This window comes from Chaetodon auriga, chromosome 21 (assembly GCF_051107435.1).
Source record: "Chaetodon auriga isolate fChaAug3 chromosome 21, fChaAug3.hap1, whole genome shotgun sequence".
Lineage (NCBI taxonomy): Eukaryota > Metazoa > Chordata > Actinopteri > Chaetodontiformes > Chaetodontidae > Chaetodon > Chaetodon auriga.
Window position 1 is genome coordinate 20518232 of NC_135094.1, and position 24269 is coordinate 20542500.

General features: G+C 39.8%; 1 long non-coding RNA gene across 1 annotated transcript; it reads right to left on the reverse strand.

The window, feature by feature from the left end:
• Positions 1-1618: 1618 nt before the first annotated feature.
• Positions 1619-19025, reverse strand: LOC143314426 (uncharacterized). Its single transcript, XR_013075799.1, has 3 exons — positions 18423-19025; positions 15993-16110; positions 1619-15782 (listed from the first exon to the last, which is right to left on the reverse strand). It is a non-coding gene; the product is annotated as an uncharacterized LOC143314426 (long non-coding RNA).
• Positions 19026-24269: the final 5244 nt, after the last annotated feature.

Genomic DNA, 24269 nt, shown 5'->3' on the forward strand with positions numbered 1-24269 from the left:
TGAAGGCGAGAGATGTAACCCATAACCAGATTATCATAGTTTATAATAATGAAGGTCAGTGAGATGTGCTGAACATTCAACCAGTGGAGGTTTGTTCATATGAGACAGCTGTCATCCCGATTGCCACTGTTAACAAAGACCCCAGTCTGTAGTGTTGTTCATACGGCTCACCAATAAATCAGAGAATTCACAAAATTACATTGGGCTTTGGGCCTAAATGTCCATCTTTTGTTTGGAATCTGTCCATATGCATGCTCTCTCTCTCTCTCTCTCTCTCTCTCTCTCTCTCTCTCTCTCTCTCTCTCTATCCACCACCCCCCACCCCCACCCCCCCACCGCAACTTAGAGCATCCTCTTGTAAGCAGTAAGTAAAGCTTTATATAACGCCTTTCATACAGGTATTGCAGTTCAAAGTGCTTTACATAGCATCAAAGGACATCTGAACCTATCAATCTGATAGGCCTAATTTTCCTGGATTACAGAAAAAACAGTTATGAGTTAAAAATTCAAGTAGTATAAAGCAGTAAACACATTCAGCATGCACAATATATGGATTAAAAACAAGTAAAAGAACGAATTTTAAAATAAATCAGTAAATAAATGAATAAAAACAGCAGTGGTAAAATTCGTGCAAGTAAAAGAACAAAAGAAAATAAGAAAAATGGTGCAAGATACCATGTAAGTGCAGTGCATTTAGAGTAAGTATTATTCCCCGATCTCAATGAAAAGCTTTAATGAAAAGATATTATAAATATCTACCGAGTTGGCTTCCCTGATGTTTTTAGCCAGTGTGTTCCATAGATTTGGGGCGCAGTTAACAAAGGCTGCATCACCTATTTTCTTCTGGCTCTTTCTGGGAGCCTCCAAAAACCCAGCAGTTGATGAACGCAGTGTTCTTGTTGGGATGTAATTTATTAAAAAGTTGGTGATGTAGCTAGGTCCCTGTCCATTTAGGGCTTTGTATGTAAGGAGGACCAATTCTATAGATTACAGGGAGCCAGTGCAGTGTAGCTAGGACTGGACTAATGTGCTCTCTTCTTTTGGTGTTTGTTAACAACCAGGCTGCAGAGTTTAGGATAAGTTGAAGTCTGTCTGTGGTTTTCTTAGGGAGACCTACAGAGTGCATTGCAGTAGCCTGGCCGGCTAGATATAAAGGCATGAATTATCTTCTCAGCATCATTTTGATTTATGAATGGTTGTACCTTTTCTATGTTTCTGAGATGGAAAAAATTATGTTTTGGTTACTTTCTTTATATGAGAATTAAAATTAAATTCTGAGCCTATGATAATCCCAAGACTTGTGACCTCAAATTTGATCCAAGGAGTCAATCCTCCCAGGTTTTTAATTAACATTTCTGTTTTTGTTTTGGGGCCAATCACTAGAATTTCAGTGTTATTCTCATTTAATTTCAAGAACTTGTTTCTCATCCATTTATTTATGGAGTTTATAGCTGCTGTATCATTTGATTCTGCAGATATGTACATCCTCTAGTTACAAGATACATATTATAATCAAGAACTATAACCAAATCACACTTTATAGGCTATTGTACAAATGGCCAGTGTCACTGCACAGTGGTAGTAATTACTGGTACCTTGTGTGCTCAAGCAGTAGCTGCCTGAGTTGAACTCTCTGCGACTGTCTGACAGCTTGATCAGTGCATTTGGTTACTTGGATTCAGTGGGACCCTTGAAATAACACTACACTCCCTAAAACACCTCTGTGTGTTCACATGTGGTAGAAATGCTCCAACCCCAACCAAATACTTGATTACTCATTACACATGCAAATCATAGTTAAAAAAGAGAAAGTGATTTTAAGTTAAACTATTTTATGAACAAATTTTTTTCATTATGCCAGATTTTAGAGCATGCTGCAGCCCCCTCAGCACCCCAATCCCTGCATCCCAGACTAGATTATCCACTGCAGTCATAATACACAGCAAGATGCAATGTCTGAGGTGTGATGAGATTGATCCACCCTGCAAACTGAAGCAATTCTTGACCAAAAAAATCATAATTTTCTGTCTTTTTTTATTTATTTTTTTTATGGTCATAATATCTCTTCTCAATCCAGATGCACTGTTAAATTCATTTAACAATCAGCACCTATCCATTCTCAACAAAATCACACCATTTAAGACTAGGAAACAAAAATCAAATAACCTCCCCTGGCTGAACGATCACACTCCTTGAAAGACAGACGCCCTTGAAAGACAGCAAAATCTGAATGACAAAACATTAATAAATGTTAGCTTAGCAGAAAGTAGTTACAGATGCAAGATCATCTTACTATTCTAAACTGATATCTAGAAATAACCATAATCCTACAGTTCTCTTTAAGGAAATTGATTCTGTTGTTTGTGGTCCCTCAACTTCTTTTCCTGAACCTGATATTGAGGTGTCCAAAAAATTCTCTCTCATTTTTTTAATAAGGTGGACAGTTTCAGGTCCTAAATCCAGCCTGACTATTGCATTCTTTCCATTCCCCAATTTAGCTCTACCTCTTTTAGCCAGTTTCAGACCATCACAATTTCAGTGTTAGAAACTATAGTCTCTCATAAGGAGTCCTCGTTCTGCATTTACGATGTCATCCCAACTATGCTGCTCAAGGAGCTATTTTCCACTGTCAGCCCTGTTATTTTGCAAATGTTTAACAATTCTCTGGCCTCTGGTTCTTTGCCATTTTTATGCATGCTATTGTTCACCCATTCCTAAAGAAACCTAATTTGTACCCTTGTCTATAAGTAACCACAGACAGATTTCAAAATTGTCTTTTTTATTTACGGTTCAGGATAAAATAATTTAATCTCACTTTATATTTTTTTTTATGAATAACAATAGTGTTTTTAACAGTTTCCTGTCTGGTTTAACAGTTTCCTGTCTGGTTTAAGAGCACTGAGACAGCATTTGTTAAGGTTTGATAACTGCAGATGCAGGTGACTGCTTCATTTTAGTTATTTTACATTTAAGTTCTGCCTCCGAATGTTGTTCAGTTATGATTGGTCCAGCTCAAGATAACCTGATTAAGTTAAGTTATATTATTCTTTTATTTAGTACCAGTCAGGTTCCCTCCACCATCTCCAGCTGGTACGAAACACTCCTGCTCGACTTATTACCAGGACTAAGAGATATTATCACATCACCCCTGTGCTTGCCTCCCTACACTGGCTCCCTGTTAGATAATTAATTGATTTTAAAATTTTATTGCTCACTTTTAAGGCTTTAAATGGCCTTGCTCCTCAATATATCTCTGATTTATTGACCTGGTATCTGCCCTCTCAACCACTGAGTTCCACAGATCAAGTCCTGCTGCTTACTGCCAATGAAGTTTATTGTTATTTTTATTATTACAGATGAGTGGTAGATTAAAGGAAGCACCAATATTAAGTGTGTTATGATCAAATAAAGTCATATGTAATGTGAGAGAGGTCATCATTAAAAAAAATCATCACCAACTCTGCAGTTCCCCTGTGCAGAGCCTTTTACCTTTTAGCCTGTTAAGTTTATAGTACACACCTTTGCTGTTTTGGTTTAGTGTCACAGCAATAATCAACCTGGTTTCTAGCAGCAACAGGCAGCTGTTTCCAATGACTTAATTAACCCACTGTCCACTACCTGCTCAGCACAAAACAGCAGACTGACACAGTTTGTTCAACTTAGTGGAGCATTTAGCAGCCAATAAGCCAGATATTTTTCTTGAGGACTGGTGGAAACCCAAACAGAGCTTAAAGAGAGGTGGACACAAACACGACTCCAAATAAATACTAGTGTATTCTGTGTCTGCTGGATGTGGAAATACTTTTTGCTGATGTCGTGGTCATAACAACTATTAGAGCTGATAATGTGTCAGTGTTATACTTACAGCTCGATCTACTGCCCCCAAAATGAATTAAATTAATGCTTGAAGGCTTAAATTAATGCTTGTACTCACTTTTCATTTTCTGTTATGCATCCGCCTCCTGACAGCAGCAACCAATCAGTAACTGCACATGTTACTGATGTCAGCCCTTACATGCCTTTGCAACCTACAACTATCAATGTTAATCACATATATCTTCAGAGAGATTAAAAAAATAAAATAAAATAAAATTATTCCAGCCTTAGTAAGGTGTTGTTCCACCACAAGCCTGCTCCTTGTCATAGATTTTCCAAGTATGTGGAAGTCTACTGGAGGGATGACCAGCATTCTTTGAAAAGATACTTCCTCATTTGAAGTTTTGATGACGGTGGTGGAAGGTGCTTTCCTCCAAAATCCCTTATAAGTGCTCACTTGGATTGGGAAGACGATAAAATTATCACCCATTTGTTATCGGCCTGCTCAAATAGACAATACTATTTCATTTTAAGGAAGTGGATGAAGTGTAGTTTGTTTGATTTCTACAGTGTGTGTAGTGCACACAAACAGAGGCAAGTATTATGATAATGGGAAGTTTTAGTGATGGGAAATTTAAGGGTTTGTTCAAACTTTCAACACCTGTGGTTTCAATCTGCCAGTGATTTGACCTCCTGCTGCACACCGTAGATTTGTTCTTTCAGTTGTTTTAATTGGCCCTGATCTTTAAAAAGAAGATGAAATACTCTTGATATTTTCTAAACTGTCTTTTTCAGTAAATACATGTAAAATGGATTAATAGACTATTTTGTTTTCTGGCCTGCTTTGTTTATTTGATGTCTCAGCAGCTAAGATGGGCTGAACCACATTTAAGGCCTTGTTTCCAATATACCTGCATTCATAATCAGTCCTTACATGTTTTTGTAGTGTTAGACATGGATTATGAAATGAAGACTCTATGGAAATAGCTCTTTTGATCATGGTTGTCTGATTTCTTTCAAACATTAAGTATAAGACATGTTTTATGTGTTTATATAGAAAGCCACAACTTGAATTCTAAATAGACAGAAGATAGAAGATCCCTTTATTGTCACATACGGTCATACTTAGTACAATGTAGTGATACTTGTTCTCTGCATTTTAACCTCATCGCTTTAGGAACAGTGGGCAGCCAGTGTGCAGCACCTGGGGACCACGTCCAGCTCTGAACCAGTGCCTTGGTCAAGGGCACTCACAGCACAATTGACCGAAGATTAATTTTTTGATGTTAGGGGAGCCCATGAAGAGTTTGATGTTCACTGATGGCTGATGTGTCTTGCTGATGTTCATTCAGTCTTTTTTGCAATTACTCTTCCTTCATGCAGTCTCTTTCATATGGCCAGCTGTTAGCTCCGTTCTTGTGTCACAATGTAAATGTACCAACCCCATAACTACTGACCAACTCCATTAGCTGATGAAGACTGTGAGTTGTCATTTAAAACACGAACAGTTTAAAAATGTCCATGCTGCAAACTTCTGTGAGTATTTATGCATTATGTGGGGGTACATTTTCTCTGCAAGCATGGTGGAGGAGGTGAAGGAGGAGGTGGTAAGACATTAAGCAATTAGCTGGAGCTCCTCCTCACTGATTCAGATCACCTTACCCTACTCTTTCTTCTTCCGCTATCAAGAATATCAAGAATCAAGAAGAGAATGAAAGTGGTATTTTTTTTTTTTTTTTTCAGGTCTTAGGTTTGCAGTTTTTTGCACAACATTTCTGTCCATTGTGATATGTGATATGTTATTGCTGAGACTTGGGGAAAAAACCATCTCTCCTTGAATACAATGGAGTGCACAGAGTACACAGGGCAGCCATTAGACAGTCTGAAACCAACCCACAAACCCATCATGTCTACACCACTTTCTCAATGCATTCAAGGATAAATGTTGCAGTTCTTTCCAGAACTAAGAGGCACCAGCTGATTCAACTTTGACCCACTGGACTTGCTCTAAAAGCAGGCAAGTATAACAGACATTTCTTTTTCATTGACTTACAATTTCAGGTCCACAGAACTGGTTTATTGGCTGCAATGATTCATTCGCTGCATCAATGCATCAGTGATTATTTATGCTGATTCAACTGCATCAATCTTTTAAGAGGAATAATTGAATTGAGATTGGCTTCAGCATCAAGCAATATCAGATGCTTTGATTCAAACTAATCACCATTATTTATACAAAGATGTAATATTTTCCGGTAATAATAAGTTCATCAGTCACTCTGTCACTAGGACTTTTTCTTCAAGCAAAAGCAAACAGAACAAAATCACCCAACAAATCAAAAAGTCACCTGACACCGCCTGCTGTCACAAAGGTACAGAGCCTCCTCTGAACAGACAAAATAAGTGGCACCGCATGAGACTCTCAAGAGACTGCTATTATATGCAAGACCAAAATGAGCTAGAAGGGTTCTCCACTCTTCTTCTAACTTATCTCCACTTATCTTCTAAAAGAGGGAGTAACTTTAGCCTAGTTAGCATAGCAACTGAGAAGACTGGCTTTCTCTGTTTGAGTTAACATAAATACTCAAGCAATATAGCCTATTTATTTACATCTACATAGGCTATGTAGCCTTAGTGTAGTATTGCCTATAGTTAAATGTGAAAATAGCAAATGAAGGAAATAATATAAACCTGCAACAAGCTCAGCTGCTACTTAGTTTTGCAAAACTGCAAAACTGAAAAGGAAATTATTCTAAACATACAGGCTTAATAAGTATGGGCTGATTGATAAGCTGATGTCATGTTTCAGGTACTGTAGAACAGACAGAATAGGCTTCTGTCTGTTCTCAGAATCAACACTTGTCACTACTTTCTCTGTACACAGCATTTGTTTTTATATCTTTTACATTCAAAGTCAGTAGCAGATGACATGCAGCCTCACTCTCACTACTGGACACTTTTCAATATTGAAAAGTGTCCAGTAGTGAGAGTGGAGAGTGGACTATTTGGGTTTGGACTATGAACACTATTTACTTGGGTCATTTACTATTACGCAGTCACGTCAGAGAAAGTAAATAAATAAACCACTGACTCACACCACACTAGTGGTTTTAAATGAGAAAATACCTAAATAATTTAATCATGTACCTAAATTAATCAAATAATAAAGCAAAAACTGTTCACACACCATGACCTCCCCAAAAAAGAAAAAAAAAAAAAAAAAAGTCCAAATTGAAAGAAATCCACTAAAATTGTTGACATAAAAAAACATCAGAAAAGACAGAGGCATTTGTCCATATGGCATGCATTCTCTTAAAACCTGGAGGTTGTAATGGCATGATGATGAGAAAGAGCTATAAATAAATTTGGTCTGTAGTATTTGTGATAAAAGATGAGGAGGATATTGACTAATAAAATCTGTTCTTCATAGGGTCATATTGCGTAATAAAAAAGGAGGTTGTGTGACTACCAGCAGTTCATGTTCATGCTGAACAGACAACAGTCATCCATAATATACTGATACTGAAAAAGCATGAATCTGATGATTATGAGACAAGATCTGAAATTATAAGGAGCACCTCTTTATATGATTTCTAAAAAGATTTATCAGGATTCATCCTTTTTCTCTGATTGTAGCCATGTCAGACATTGATACTACAAATAAGCTTTCAGGCAGAGAACGTACATTCAGTCTTGGATTTTAGTTAAAGGAGTTAGAATTAAAGGAATTATGTTGACTGTAAAATCCTGGCCTGCTGAAACAATTTACAGCCATGGTGTTTTCTATGAAACATGAGCAGAGGGGGTTTGTGAGGACTTATCATCCGTGCTCAGATCATTCGGGTTATTTGTTTTAATTGCACACACTATGAGGAGAGAATGCTTGTCATATTCCTGTTTTTCCCTTTTCTGTGACAGCAGCCCAGAGCAGAGGAATTTGAGAGGAGCTGTGAGATAAAAGAGAAGTGGAGGGTGGGATCGAGAGGGATGTCCGCTGAGGATCGGACTCCCCCATTCAATCTGTGCAATCTCTACGACAGCGAGAAATAGATTGCTTTTTAAATAGATTGCTTAGCTCCCTATCTTGTAGCCACTGATGTGGATTCATTTCATAGCGGCCCTTGTTTAAATGAGTGCCGGCGTATTTGATAGCAGAGCCACTTACCCTGCTGTTATTAAGGCTACAATACTGTTAGTATAGCCCTCATCCCCCATTTGGAGTCGAAAAACAAATGGGAAAAGAGAGTGAAAGAGAAACATTACAGACACATTAGGGGAGGTGCTGAGGGCATCCTTCAATGGATAAAAGAGATATAGTGTTTAGTTATTAATTGTAAGTTATTCTGTGTATATAAGCTCCACCGAGTCCTTCATTAGAATCAATATTATGCTAGAGGTAAGAAGAGGGTATGACAGAAGGTAAAGAAAAAAGAAACAGAGGGGGACGTCTGTGTGCTTTTGTCTCAGGAAGAGAGGAAATGCAGCACATTTCCAATTGATTAATACTGCAGACAGGGCTTGTTGGCGGAAACCACATTATGCTGCTGGTTGGTGGGTTGGTGGGGGGGGGGGGGGGCAGAATTGTTATCACGATTCAGTGAGGGGAAGAGAGTGGCTCAGGAGACACTTTAAGCTTCCTTTCCCTCAGTGTTCCAGTTCTGATGCTGCTGACTGTCCTCAGCCTGGTCATTATGCGTGGCTTTCTTTACAGCACAGGACAAATGCTTTGTTCCCCAGAGCGGGTAACAAGATTGCTTCATCACAATCTGTCCTTTTAACAATGAAAAATGCAGTGGATTTCAAGTACAGAACTGAGAGATCTAAGTGAAATTAGAACAGATATTGAATCAACCTTTTTCTTTCTTTTTTTTTAAGAAACATGAATCTGTTATTACTGGTAAGTCACTTCAAACAGTCAGTGAATTCACAGGGCTTGAAGGATAAGGTGGGTGTTCTATATTATTCTTATTGTCAACAAATCCCATGAACTCTCAATACTTTCTGACGACTCTGTCGTGGCCGTGCAACCATGTCTCCTAGAAATGATATTTTTGACAGTTATATTTTCAAGGAAGGGTCATTAAGGCTATACACTCTGTGCATGGAGAGATGGTGGTAAAGTGAACACATCCAGTGTCATGCTTTAAATCACTGTTGAATTTTTGAATATTTTTAACTGACAGTCTTCCCAAACCTTAACCAAGTACTTTGAATTGCCTCAAAGGAACTATGCTTTAGTTGTACAGCACAGATATTGTAGGAAAACGTGTTTGTTGACAATGAATGCTTTGCAGGTCCACGGATGCCATTCTTAAAATGACGAAACCAACCCCAGTTTGAATGACCCTCCTTTGAGAGCACAATGACAAAACATGATTGAGGAAAAAATGAAAACAGCGATGTCTGCTGTTGCAAGTTAGAATATAAACAACATTTCTAGAGGACTGGAATTGTCTCCCCAAGCCCACTGGTTCCTTTTGAAGATGTAAATCTTCAAAAATGACTCACATTTATAGAGTCTTAATTTTTTTTAAAAAAGGTTCAATAACTCCTCAAACAGCTGGTCGCTCTAGTTTGTAACAGACATTAATCAAGTAGAAGGAAATAGTCTGTTTGTTGAGGACTATGTGTCAGTGTATGTGGGACTGAGTCAAAATAAACGGCAGTGTGTGTGTACATGGTAATGAAGGAACATGTCAAACAGAGCAACAGTGTGGCTCATTGATGTGCTTTTAATAGTTTTTGGACAGCAATTAAGCTCTATGACACAGAGGGATAAGCTATATCAGGTTTGTTAGTCAGATGCATTCATTGTCAGTTTGGGTCTGCACATGGGATTTGTTGGCAAGAAGAAAATTACAGCTCACCATACTTATCCTTGTTTACTCCTCAATTTCATTCTGAAGAAAACCCTGAAAAAGCCAACAGATACTGAAAAAAATAAGACAATAAAGCAACAACTGAATAGGGTAAATGAACCTATAAAAAAAGAAGAAGAAAAAAAATCCCTTAATTGAATAAAAATTAAAACAGCTGCATGGTTTAAAATGGTAAAATACACCAGAGCCTTTCCTTTTGAGCTTTCCCTCCATTTCAGTGTATTTACTTTAAATTTGATATTTCTCTTGCAAGACTGAATGCAGTTTCACATTTCATTTTAAAAAGGTGCATACAGCACATTTCTTTATATTTGTCATTTCTGAAGATTTTTTTTCCTTTTTACCTACTGAGGCATGCTGTGCTACATTACACCCAGTTCAGTCTACAGAGAGAGCAAAGTAAAGATGATGCATAATTAATTGATACAAAAGCTGAATATTTCCTGTGGCATTTCTGCCAAATGAGCCTGAGTCCTATCCCTCCCATCATTACCGTCAATTGTCCTTAATAGTGTGCTTAATAAGTAATGAATGGCCTGAAAACAGAGTGTGCCAATAGCTGCAGAGCCTTCATCAGGTTTTAAACTCCTCCCTCTTTATTTCAGTAACACAGGGCTACAATTCAGAAAGAAATCTTTTTGAAATTTTCACAAAAAACCCAATGAATTATTTGGCTTTTTTCCAATAAAGTGTGAACAAAACGTTTCATTCTTGATTTGAATTTTACACCAAATCGAATATTCCTGACTCATGGATAAATTGGGAATTGAGCCCACAGAACAAATGTGAAATTGAAAAAAAAAGAAAGAAGATATTGTTAAATATATTGCATCTGTGGATACACTGCTTTCTAATGAAGAACAGTGGATTGTGCTTGGCTACACGTGTGTGTTTTCAGTCCAACAGTGTTGGTTTTGGGATTCTAATTACTGCAGTTTTAACAGGATTACAAGAGATAAAATGTACTAAGACGCTCGGGGTGTTTGCAGGCTAAATTAAATAGGATGTAATATGGATGTCTGCTGCGTGGTGATAAGAGGATGTAAATAGCCACCGATAGTAGATCAGCTATCTGGGGTGAATAACAATGGTGCGAAGCTCAGGGTTTCCTCTTGATTTTTGTAGTAGTTGTGGGTTAGAGAGGTCCCATCTATTCTAATATTTTATAGAGTTGGAAGTATGATGTAGTTGAGTGATTAACATCATCATGTGTGGCAGAATAATCTTCTGCTCTTCACCTCAATGGAAAATGTTCTTTCATTTCTGTTTTACCACCACTCCTGAACCAATGACGGAATTGATAGAAATTTAATAAAAAAATAAAACCTAAAATTTTTTTACATATAGTATGCCTTGCAGCAGAAATGCATGGTACTAAAATCCAAACCATTATGTTGTGGAGGATACATCATTGGTATGACTATGTATGATAGGAAATCTTCTGATCCCTGCTTGTTTTCATTTTAAGTTACAGAAGAATTTTTAAAAAATGTAACACAAAAAGTTGATCAAATTGATCTCAACCTAACATCATGTGTCACATTTTGAAAGCTACGTATTCAATTCAGACAGAGGCTGTTTCTTCTTCTAACTGTGCTGGTGTAACTCTAAGTGAGGAGGCAGAGCAGAGGAGGAAATGGTTTTTAGTTTTTAATCTTTGGGTTTTGTCTGAGATTGGTGGAAGGCCTCTGGAGTGAGATCCAGGAGGATTTTTAAAGTGCGGAGACAGAAAAATGTTTAGGCAGCAGTCCATAGCCGATCCTCCTGTGGAGGAGGACGTGTTCAGGATACAACTCACTGGCCTGTCTCTGTATTTGTACGAAGAAGACAAATATTACTGTAATCCACTGTCAAATTCAGAAATTCATCAGAAATATAATATAGAATCCCATCTCATGTTTTTTTTCCTGAAATTATGAATTGCTAAAAACAGGCCTGAAGGCCTCTTTTCACATATTATCTTTATATTGTACATAATGTTAATTAAAGCCTCATTTCACATTTCAATTTCAAAAGAGGGATTTATTCATATTTACAGCCACATTTTATTGACAAAAATAAGGCACACTTACAGTAGAAAATGACATTTTCATCACTGCTGTTGCTGAAATGATTGAAATGCATGCAGCATTTGTCCCTGCTTAGCTTTAAAACAATAATCAGCAGCAGCAGCATGCCATTAGTACAGAGCAGCATACATTAGTGCACAACCTCAGCAGCTCTGCGACTGCAGAGAAAGATGTGAAGAAATAGCATTGACATTAGATTACCAGCAGTGTAGACATCCCAGTGCCACCACCAACAGCTATTACAATACTGAGAGGACACAATGCTTAATTCATTAAATCACGAAGGAAATTGTCCATCGCATTTGAAATTCCGTGTCACCAATGTGTCTTACAGCATGGCAACACTTTACAACAGTTCGGAAACAAGCAGTGATAATCCAAATACAGGCTGACACACACACACACACACACACACACACACACACACACACACACAGAATGACACCAAGACGGCACTTTATACCACATCGCTGTCACTGACAAGCCTTTTTGTAAGTGTGTGGTTGTTACTGCATCAATGAAGTATTCATTTATATGTTGAAAGTCAATAAATATGGCAAGAATGTGATTTTGAAAGCATCTTCAATTATTAACGTGTTAAATTCAATGTATTTATGTAAGTTATATAAGATTAAATGTGGAAAAATGCAGGCAGTTTTTAGAACTGATACATCATTGGAGGCTGACCGTGTTTCACTGTAGGTGAGTATGAAGTGTTCACATGATGCAAAATGACTGGATCACATGGCAGCAGAGATGTCAGCCAGCAGAGGCCCTGCGTCAGCAACAACAACAAGCAACCCAGAGACACACAGATGCACAGGAAACAAACAGCAAGAGGACGTCACACCACCTCTAACAATCAACACGCAAATGCAGGGGAGGAACCATGTGTGTGATTCATTTGCAATTACACCACAAATGCTCTTGTATTTTACATCTTCCTACACAAATTTAGCATGTCACTTTCTTTATTTCTATAAGACAATCAACAGTAATTATCAACTAAACCAAGTGTTAAACATGTCATTGTATGATTTGAATAATCTGCAATGGCAAAGACTGGGATAATCTGTATAATTACGACCATGAGCATGTCTGAGTGACTCTGTGGCTAACTTTAAATTTAACTACTGCCTGGAAATATTCAGCATGAGAATAAAACTGACTGGACTCATTTGATACCAACAATAGGAAGGCGAGTAAAAAATAATTTACACCAGCCTGGTGGCATAAGGAAATCTCCAGCATACGATCATGGAAGGTGACATGAGTGAGGACATGGCTGTATGAGTCAAGCTGATCCTATTAGGTGTTTAAATGGATTTTGCATGGGTGTTAAGGTTCAGAATGTGCCATCAGACATGGAGAGGGAATCCATATTCATGGGGCATCACCCCAGCCGGCAACACGGGAAAAGCTGATCAGAGACCATTTGAGCCAGGTGTAATTGTTTATGTAGACGCTTCTCTCCACAGTGCGTAAGTTGAGCTGTCGACCACTCATGGTGGACATTTTGTTTTCTCAGCTATATATGTGTGTGTTTGTGTGTGTGTGTGTGTGTGTGTGTGTGTGTGTGTGTGTGTGTGCATCTGTGTGAGGCTCAGCAGCAGCAGCAGTATTACATGTGGTGTAAACCTCACTGCGATAAATGTCATTTGAGCAACCATTTGCATAAAAAAGGGGCGTAAAGGGGGGAAGGTAAGAGGCTGCTTGGCTCAGCTCCATAATAAATGCACTACATGGAGCTGAATAGGAAGAGGTTCCACTCTATAACCACAACCAGCGGAAATAAAGCACAATACTGTCTGCTGAGACATCATCAAATATTACAGGCATTCGCATACTGGGAAAAGCAACACTGATATGTTTGGACCAATATTTTGTCATAAATTTAGCAAAACCTAAAGAAATGTCACTTGTGTTCAGTGTTGTCCTACAGAAATTTGCTTCATCTAGAGATCTGACACAGCTTTTAGACATCAGCAGGTCCTAAACTATCCCAAAGAAATCAAACAAAATGGCCTTTATCTTTTATGAGCTTTTTTTATGCACAAGCGCAAAAATGGCACACCCAAAAAATAAAATGGTTGCTGTTCAAGAATCCCTACATACATGATTACAACTGAAACAATTAGTCAATTAATCCATTTGTTGATTCACAGAAAAATAATCAGGGATGATGTTAATATTCAATAATGTCCCTCATCAATCCAGCAAAAATGCCCAAAATTCTGTGGTTCCAGCTTGTGAACTTTCTCTGTTGATCATGCCTTTAAACTGAGTATTTTTGCTTTTGGGACTTTTCATCACACAAAAAAATAAATTAATGGAGAAAATAAATACTAGAAAACTTGATGATAAAAAGAATAGTTAGTTGCTGCACTATTTATATCGTCCTAAATTGAATATGGAGCTATATCGGCCTTCAGACTTTCTCTCAGAAGGACGCCAGGAAATTGTAACAGGTATTTCAACAATCTTCTGATGTTTTACAGAATAAATGATTAATTGAATTATGACAAAATTAGAGAGTTTAAGGGATTAATCAAAATTAATAAATATTTAATGTGTCGAAGTCCTAGTCATGATCCTGCTCTCTTCTTAGAGGTAACTCTTGGGGATGGATTATCAGGAAATCAGAATTAGTCTTTCAGAACCAAATGTACAGAGGAACAACCCTGATCAAAATACATGTCTTTTTTCTTTAAGGAAAATGTATGTTTGTAAGTATACGTAGTTAGCAAGGCTGGATAATTGACCGCAAAACACGCAACTGCCCACGGCCCCAGAGCTCCAAGGACCCAAAAAGCTCTAAGCTTAACTTGTGAGAACTGGTTTGTGGTAGTATAATTAAAAATTAGTTGTACAACACGCACTGCTGAAGTACAACATCAACTGACACGATAAGAGCTTCAAGGTGGGTCTAGCTTCATTTCCTGATCTAGACTTTCATTATTTCAGATATGTGTTTACGTGTTGCATGCTCCAAAATTAATTGTAGTTAATCAATTTACCACCCAGCAAACCTGGGGGCAGGTAATACTACACATTTTACAAATGGTGAATGGAACAGGTGTCCATTTGCTTATTATTGCCCCAGGACACACTTAGAAATACAATGGAACCACAGCCACAAAGCCACAAATGCTGTTCCAAATGTGGTGATGCTTATTGTAATTATATATGTTTGTGTTGTGTTATGCTACCTTGCATTATGGGATTGGACTATGTTCATGCAGATATAGTGACATGATCAGAAGTTTTTGTCAGGCAAGACAAAGAGCCAGTTTTTCTCTGTGAGACCAAACAATCTCAAAGCAACATATCCAACAGACACACACACACAGAAAAAAAACAAGCACACACACACACACACACACACACACACACACACACACACACACACACACTACGCTGTCCATCGCCAAGGAGACAGACTGACAAATGCACAGTGGGACAGATGTGAGGACAGTCTCGACCTCGAACCGTGGCTCAGCAGACAGGAAGTGGGCAGGAAAAAACATTGCAATGCAGTACAGATCAAAGAAGAGGTGGGATATTCTTTTTGGAAATGTTAAGAGTGGGGGTGTGGCTTCACCGATCCTGATAGTCCTCCGTGGGTGGGTGAGTAGTTGGGGTTAGGTGAGGTGGATGGGTGGGTGTCGGGGTATGGGGGGGTGTTGCTGGTGTTGGGCGAAGAGAGGACTCTCCTCGACTACGCGTATTCTTAAGCAATAACAACGTGATCCGTATTATCCACCCAAGAATACCCGTCACCGAAGAGAGTCTTTCAGTAAACACGGGGAGCTAAGCCAGAAACCACGTGAGCAGCACCACTGCCATCGCATCATCATCACCACCACCATCATCACCATGGCCTTCGCCGCCGCCATCAGCAGCCCCCCTTCAGGCTCCAGTGGCAAACAGACACATACACATTTAGAGAAAGTGGGGCAGTCGCATTGATTGAAGACGCCTCGCTGCAGCATGAGGCAAGGCTCCATCAATGGCTCCTCTGCAAAGGAGAAAATTGACAATGGTGGCATTTTCAATCCAAGCCAGTAGTGTGTGTGGAGGGGAGAAACAGAAAAAAAAAAAAAAGAAAAGGGTGTGTAAAAGCTGAGGTTAGCTTGATTCACTCTCTTGGTTGTGTACACAAAACTTTGGATGTGGCAGGGAAGAAGGGAGTGCGGAACAGCCCAAACCCCAACAGCAAGCCTCTTACCTGTGCCATGGCCTCCCAGCACTGCCTCTGTCTTCTGGAAGTCCTCATCCAGAGCTGACATTTGGCTTCCCTGCTGCCGTCACTGCTCCTGCTTGGTCCTACCCGGGCATAATGAGATCTGAGAGGGGGGAAGGGTTTGGGTGTAGTAGGGTGCACACACAGGGGAGATGCAGGGTTAGGGAGGTCAGGCCGGGCGCTGCCGTGATGTGACAATAGCCTTGTACACTCCATTACCACCACTACCCCCCGACTCCCCTCACCCCCGCAACACAAGGAGAGAAATCAACACATGGATTATCCCACAGGAGAGCGGGTGCAGCACATGCAGAGAACTAATTTGTTTGATTATTTAAAAATAGTGCTGCCTATTGCAGCAGCACACTAGGCTGTGCTTCAGCTTCCTTCAGGCTGATTACTGTTGTGTTGTATATACTGGAAAAAAAAATACATCCAGTAAAATTTAAAATTCATGGAGGCATGTCACAGCCAATGAACTTTATTTCCCTTAAAATTTCAAATGTTAAAATGCATTTTAAATTAATTCCTAAAATCATTATTATAATTTCCCCTCTTCTTTATTTTCAAATTAAAGCGATGAGTTTAAATACTGGAGCGAGGCCATGAATAATGTATGAAAAGTTCAAGCAAATTTATTCCATTCTATTCTAATTGAACTAGCCGGCTGAATACAAAGAGCAAGCTCCAGCTAAGCCGATCCAAAATCATTCTATTGATCTGTTGCCTCTAATCAATATTTACAATTACTCTCCGGATGGTTTGGTAAAAGGAATAGGAATAGGTCTGTGTATCCTCGACGCCGAGGGCTGACACTAGATTGACTGTTTCTAAATTGGAATTGCATCACCCACTTTCATCAAAACTGAGGAATAATAGTGTAATTTGCTGCAGTTTTCTCAGAGCAGATGCTATTGACAGGGAGAGAAAAGGTGTTTTAAATGTTTCACATTTAAAAAAGACTAAACTGAGTGGCTTTGCAGTCAAATCAGTAAAGAAAGCACTGGCTTATTCTTATGGATGAAAAATTTAAACTCTGCAGAGGGGCTGAAGCAGGATGGACAAATTGACAGACAGAATCAACAGCTCTGAGGAGTGTGGAGGGATGGACAGAGGAGGAAAAGGAAGGAAAAAGAGACAAGCAGGCGGGTAAGAAAGGAGAAGGAGTAAAAAGAATGAACAGATGAAGAAGAAAAGAAGAAAGCAGATGCTAATCCACAAGTTTTCTCCCTTCTCTTTTTTTTCCAGCTTCTTCGTCTCTATTTCCCGTCTCATCCTCCACTCAGCCAGCCGGCCTGGACCACTCAGCCCAGGAGAAAGACAGACAGACAGACAGACAGACAGACACACACACACACACACACACACACACACACACACACACACACACACCAACCCTCAGCCAAAACCAGGAAGACCCCCACCCATACAGCCACCCCTGAGCTGCAGAGAGCTGGGATTTACCACCCGCAGCCAAACACACACATTCTCTGTCTCTCTAACACACACACAGACACACACACACATCCTCGGCTAGCCCAACCCAGACCATCTGTAGAGAGGGAGAGAAAAGAGAACCTGAGGGCTTCAGCTAGAAATCATCTCTCTCTCTCTCTCTCTCTCTCTCTCTCTCTCACACACACACACACACACACACACACACACACACACACACACATGCACACACACACACACACACACACACACACACACAGGTCGACTAGCCGAAGTATCATTGATTGTTCAGTGGAAGCACCCCAGAGACTCATCAGATTACTCTGAGAGCAGGGGCAACAGCTAAAATCAAACACTGGGAATCTTCTTTTCTCTTTGCTTTCATTCAAACTTCCTCACACACACTTACAAATTCAGCACACAGCCAGCACAGAGTACCACAGGTTGTCAGGAAAAGGAGGCAGCAAAGAAGATGAGGAGGACGGGAGGAAAATGCCCACTAAGGTGTATTTTTTTTATTTTTTTTTTTTAATTATTTCTCTTTTCATTTTTTTCCTTACACTGAAGAATTGCCATCCCTCCTTCCCTTATCCTCTTAACTTACGGCACCCTACTTCCACAAGCGAACACCTTACCACACCACCTCCTAATTTTTTCTGATTTAATTGCCCACAAGTCGTATGAACATGATAATAACGACTGGGCATATGGGGAGAAAAAAGGGATGTAAAATACTAGTGCCAATGTACACACACCAGAAAAACAAATACTGCACGTTATGGTAGGAAAAATTTGGTGAAAAACTGAAAAAAAAGAAAAAAAATTCCAGTCAGAGAGAGAAGAAAAAAATGAAAATATTGTCACAAATTTTCCACCAAAGGAGAAAGGAGTGGAAAAATAAAAATAAAAGGGTGAAACTGTGACAACAGGTCCACTCTGTGTGCCATGGTGGCCTCTTACCCTCTTTTCTTCTTCTCTTTCTCTGCTCCCCTGTAAACCAGGGTGTTGCCTCTCTTATGCTCTCCTGACGGCCTCTTCTAAAATTCCCTCCCCTTCCGTCCTTCTTTCCTCCTGATGCCTTCCTGAGGGTCCACGGCAAGCTGGGAGGTGGTGATCTCCCTTCCCCTCCCAATTCCAGGAAGAGCTCCCTGTGAAGAAGGAGGAGGCAGATCGCGGCAGGAGACGGAGGATCCAGCAGCAGGAGCAGCGCTGGTGGTGGAGGCAGTGGTGCTGATGCTGCTGCTGCCAAAGAGGGATGAAGGGAGGGATGGATGCTTAACAAAAGATCTCCTCCTCCTCCTTTTCTCTTCTTCTCCTCCTTCTTGTCCTCCTCCACTTTTTCTTCTTCCACTCTTCCTGTCGCTCGTGCCTTCTCCTCTCCGTTCCCAGCGCTGAAGGAAGCCAGTTGTTGCTCTGCCGCGGCAAAAGAACTGACAGCTGGCGATGAGCCGGCGGAGTGAATGAGAGAGCAGAGAGCAGACGGACGGGGGAGAGAGAGAGAGAGAGAGAGAGAGAGAGAGAGAGAGAGAGAGGGAGGAAGAGAGAGAGAAAGGGAGAGCGTGTGGTGTGATGTGGCATCTGCAAGAGAGTGATAGAGAGGAGAGAGAGGGATACGGAGGTAGCGATGGACGGGGGGCGGGAGGATGGACGAAGGAGGAGGAGGAAGAGAAAGACAGAGAGAGAAAGGTGGGGTGAGGCAGGATGCAGGGAAGGATGAGAGAGCAGACAGGAGGGAATAGAGAGAGATGTAAAGAAACAGAGAGAGAGAGAGAGAGAGAGAGAGAGAGAGAGAGAGAAAGAGGTATTGCAGCAATGAAAACCTTCAGCCACCAGTAGTCTCTCGAACGGACTCTGTCCCTGCTATGAGGAAAGCCAGAGAATAATTAGTTTTGAGCTACACACACACACACACACACACACACACACACACACACACACACACACACTCTGTACCTCGTTCTCTGTCACATACTCTGGCACCTAGTAATGGTGCATTAATTGATGTGCTGTACGCTTCACGGCCCTCGGCCAACACCTCCACCAACATCAACTAAAACGTGCTTTCTGGGGAAAAAAATGATCAGAAATGAAGCGATGGATGATGATGATGATGATGATGATGACGATGATGATGATGGATGATGAAGAGAGGAAAATGAGTTGTCCCTCTGGACCGATGAAAACACACAATGAGGACTGGGGGTAGAAAGAGAGAGACACTGGAAATCATATGCATTGACACACCACATGCTACATCATCGACAGAAATCACTCAAGGCCGACAAAATCCCCCCCCCCCCCCCCCCAAACACACACACACACACACACACACATACACCCCAGTGTTGGTGTGAGGAGGATGGTACACACAAGCACAGTGTGTGTGTCCATGGAGGGGGGTCAAGAGTGACAACATTTCATTTTTTCCTCTTTGTTGAAAAGAAATGAGACACAGAAAGGTAATAAGGTGTTCCGAGTCATAAAAATGGCATCTCTTCAGATTTTCCTTTTTAGTTTTTCTCTGAGGAAGAGTTGGACTGATATTTGTTTTCAAAAGCCAATACTGGGAAGACTGAATTTTCAATTTGACCATTTTCCTATCTCAAAATTCTGAGCTGATTTGTGCCATCACGGGAAACCAAAAACACTGTCAGTGCTAATGTTCTATATATTTTCATCCCACACAATCCCCCCAAATGTGAAATTTTTAGTGTGATCCCCTAGAATTGTATTTTTCATCTAAGTCAAAGCCTTTGTAACAGTATTTAAACATTCATACTGCACTAAAACGACCAACCAAAAGTCAATAGGTCCGGTCCTTAATTTAGGAATTAAACATGTCACAGCAGACATTCAACATCTTCTGACATGAATATAAAACAATTGAATATCACAAGCTGTTGTCGAAGAGAATTAGCACATCACAGACAGACTACACAAATGACCGCACAAGATCACATTTCTAACGAAAAACCAGAAACAGCAAGTCAAGCCAATGTATTTGTCTCAGGCTTTGAGGGAGGATGCTGCTGTCTGTAGAATTTCCGTGAAACAAAAATGCTAAAAGATAGAGAGGGAGAGGGAGAGGGAGAGGAAAAAAAAAACAGAAGAATTAAAGCAAGAGCAAAAATGAAACCAATTTCCTCAGGGCTGATTTAAGGTCTTCTTAATGCCAACTGGTCTCTTAACTCGCTGCAACAGGCCTTGACTTTTCAAGCTGACATTTTCAATTAGTAAGCCTTAAAATTATTTGAGCAGAAAGAATGAGAGACCCTGTTTTTAACCGCAGATAATGGTCAGATAGTATGAGATTCCCGGTAGGTGTCCAGATCACACACACACACGCCCATGCGCACACATGTGCACTCACACACACACACACACACACACACAGGAACAGATCAGTGATACTGTGCCATTCTTTTTCAAAGCAGCAAGGGATATGAAATGTACACAAACATCAAACAAGCTTTCATGTTTTTTTTTTTCTTTACATTAGCTCCACTGAAAGGCCAAAAGCCTGAAAAGCCATGCTGCTCGCAGGAAATCTCTCTCAGAGAGAAAAATTAGGGGATGCAATCGATAGGAATGGTTTGTGTGTGAAAATTATTCTATTTGAGTCTATTTTGGCCCCATTTGATTCCTTCTTCGCTTTTCGTATTTCGGTAAAGTCGACCACATGCAGACAAAAAGGAGCCGTGCAAACGCTTCATTTCAGCAGCATCTTTATTTCAGTGGAGCAACAGAGCAATTACATTTACATTTCTGGTACTGCCTTTGACACGCCTGAATCTCCAGAGTCAAAGGAAATTAAAATCTCTCAAGGATTCCACTGCGATCGTTGCTGTCTTTGAGGGTGACGAGGAGGGTAAAATAATCATACACGGTTTTATCTTGGATGGAGATGGTTCCTTAATGTATAGAAGACAAAGGAGCCGATCTGGAGGACCAGCTCTATTTCATGGCAGTGTAGTGCCCCCTAGTGGCCGGTGGCAGTGTGTCAGCTGTTGCTGCCGTTGGCTCATTGTTCAGCCACAGCAGACGCTTTTAGAAGTAAAACAGCAAGGGGAATTCAAAAAAGATGGAGGAGAGACAAAGGCACTGTGTTTAACTACACATGAATGATCAGTGTGGTGGAACTAAGAGAAAATGATCAATCAGAGACCATCAGAATACAGAGAATGATGTCTGCAGTATTTGCCCTTTGTTAAATAACAACCAGTCATGTCATCCACCTCAAATATAATGGAGGTTCCCTCCTGACCACAATGTATGAAAAGGTTCATGGAATACTGACCTGTTTTTATTATTTTACATGAAAATATTAAAATAATTAAATACACTGATCCAAAAAAAGAAAATCAATGGAACAATAAATATAACACAAACTGCTTTATGGAGCTGTTATCCCCGGACAAATGGGTCTGAAAGGAGACCTTTAGTGTCTCATGATGGCGCTTTTCTAACTATGAGGGGAAAACCTGCATCCTTTTTCCTGAGGGGTCGTAAATTGGTGAAGAACTCCTGCACAAAATATCCACTATCAACTTCAATCTGAAAATATCAGCATTGGGCTTTCAAATATTCATAACACACACACACATACATTTTCGACTTGTCTGTATTGAGATGTTTTGGCAACAGCATTCATCCAATATTCATGCCTAAAAATCAGATTGGACTGAGAATCCAATTGCATTGATAGATACTCAGGGAGCTGCAGGAAGAAAGAGACGTGGGGGGGGGGGGTGCACAGTCACTGGGGTGCGATGAGGCCGTGGGCAGCTTTTCTTCAGCAGGAAGGTCTCTTCTTTTCACAGCAGCCAGCCTTACAAAAGGTAGTGAATTGGGTTTGAAGTGCCACAAGGCCAAATATCTGCACAGCAACATGGGTGGCACAACTGTCACAGAGAGAGACAGTGAGAGGAAAAAGAAAAATCCATAAACTATTAGCAGCCAATTAGTCCCATGAAGCAGTTTAGATGGGAGAAGGTTGAAAGCTGCGTTTCTTACTGTGTTCAACAAACCAAGTCTGCACTGCTGAAAGTGACTTGCAGAAAACGAGAACACGTGTCTCCACCAGCGAAACTTTACTGCCATTACAGTCTGAGAATATTCTGTTTTCAACATTGTGATTGTTGCTAAAGTAGTTATAGATTAGCAAAAGGTCCCTGTAAATATAAATGCAAAATAAAACATCAAGAGCTATTGCTCCAGGAATCCATAAGAACTGCAGTGCTACTGTATTTCAGGCCAGCTCATGCTGTCTGCCTACCTCTTAATGTCCCAGTTTTACCCTCATCTGCATATCCCCTTTTACATAAGTCTTTAAGTAAAGCTAAGCTGACCTGGCCTATGTCATGTGTCACCCAGTTTGTACTTCGAGTTCTGTGGATGATTTGTCATTGATTTTTAGCTCCTTTTTAAAAAATGCATTTAAGCATTCAGCCTTTAATTTATTGTTCCTCAAGCTCAAATAAATAAATGTATTTCAGTTGAAGAGAGTTATGCCTCAAGGAGGTAAGGATGGTGAACGGTGGTTCTTCCCTCTCTACCTAGTCTCCCCTGTTTACTGGACATTATTTATATATTGTTCATTAAAAGTCATCTTTATATTTTTCAGGCCAGTGCTTGGGTAATTAATGTATACCAGTATTGCCTTTCTACTTTTTCTGCGTAAGTACATTAATAAAACATGAAATTCCTTGAATGCTGTCCTTTAGGTTGCTCTGGAAACAACATACAGTAAGTTTCTTAAAGCCCAGCACCCAGTAAAGAAGACCTTCTTACCATTCAGGTGTCTGCTGGAAAGAATAGCAGCTGTCACCACATCTTGTATTGCTGTCATCTATTGGCATGTTTACGTCTAACGTGAAACCAATTTTTCTTTGGCTACACCTTCACAACATTAGAACATATAACATTAGAAACAACAGCATGCAGACACAAAACAAGATACAAATAGCATCATTTGATTCAGAAACCTTAAATTATTACAAAGTGCTTTTCAATTGAAGACAACTGATCAAATCTGATTTTGTAGAATTGTTAATAGCCAATCATAGAACACATTTAGTTTTAATGTACATTTATTCCTTTTTTTCTGTCTAACTGGTCTCTGGGAAATTTTGCACATATTACTGTCTAATTTACAGCTAATTTCTGGCCTATATCTACAGTATGTATCTCTTCTATTTATAGTTTTGTGTTCATTCTTGCACTTTTTAAAAATATCCATTAGTCAGTGACTGTTGTCTGTAAAAACAGAATCTTGACCAGGCTACATATAAGTTACACTGACATACAACAAGTAAGTTCAAGTCACTAAGAGAGGATTTGCATTTAATTACCCATTCAAAGTTTTATTATACTTAATATTTAGTGTATGTAAAATGCAACACAGTACACACACACAGACACACACAATTGTGTTTCCATCACTTTTGGGAACACCCTGACCATAAGCACAACCACTACTTATCTAACCCTTACCCTAACCTTAACCCCAGTCTTCATCCCCATAAGGAAGATGAGTCCCAACAATGTGACACACACACACACACACACACACACACATAATGACAAAGGCAAACAGAAAAATGGTTGGTCTGTGTACAGTCATTCTATACATCATCTAATTTGTATACATCATGGAAGTAACTGCAGACCAGCACTTAAACATGTTCATTGTCCTCATCAGAGAAACAACAGTCTCTGTTGCTTGTCTATGCTTACACATGCTTATGAAATTCTAGTTTCAAGTGCACAATAAAACAAGTGCAATGCTCTATTAAGATGATATCTCTC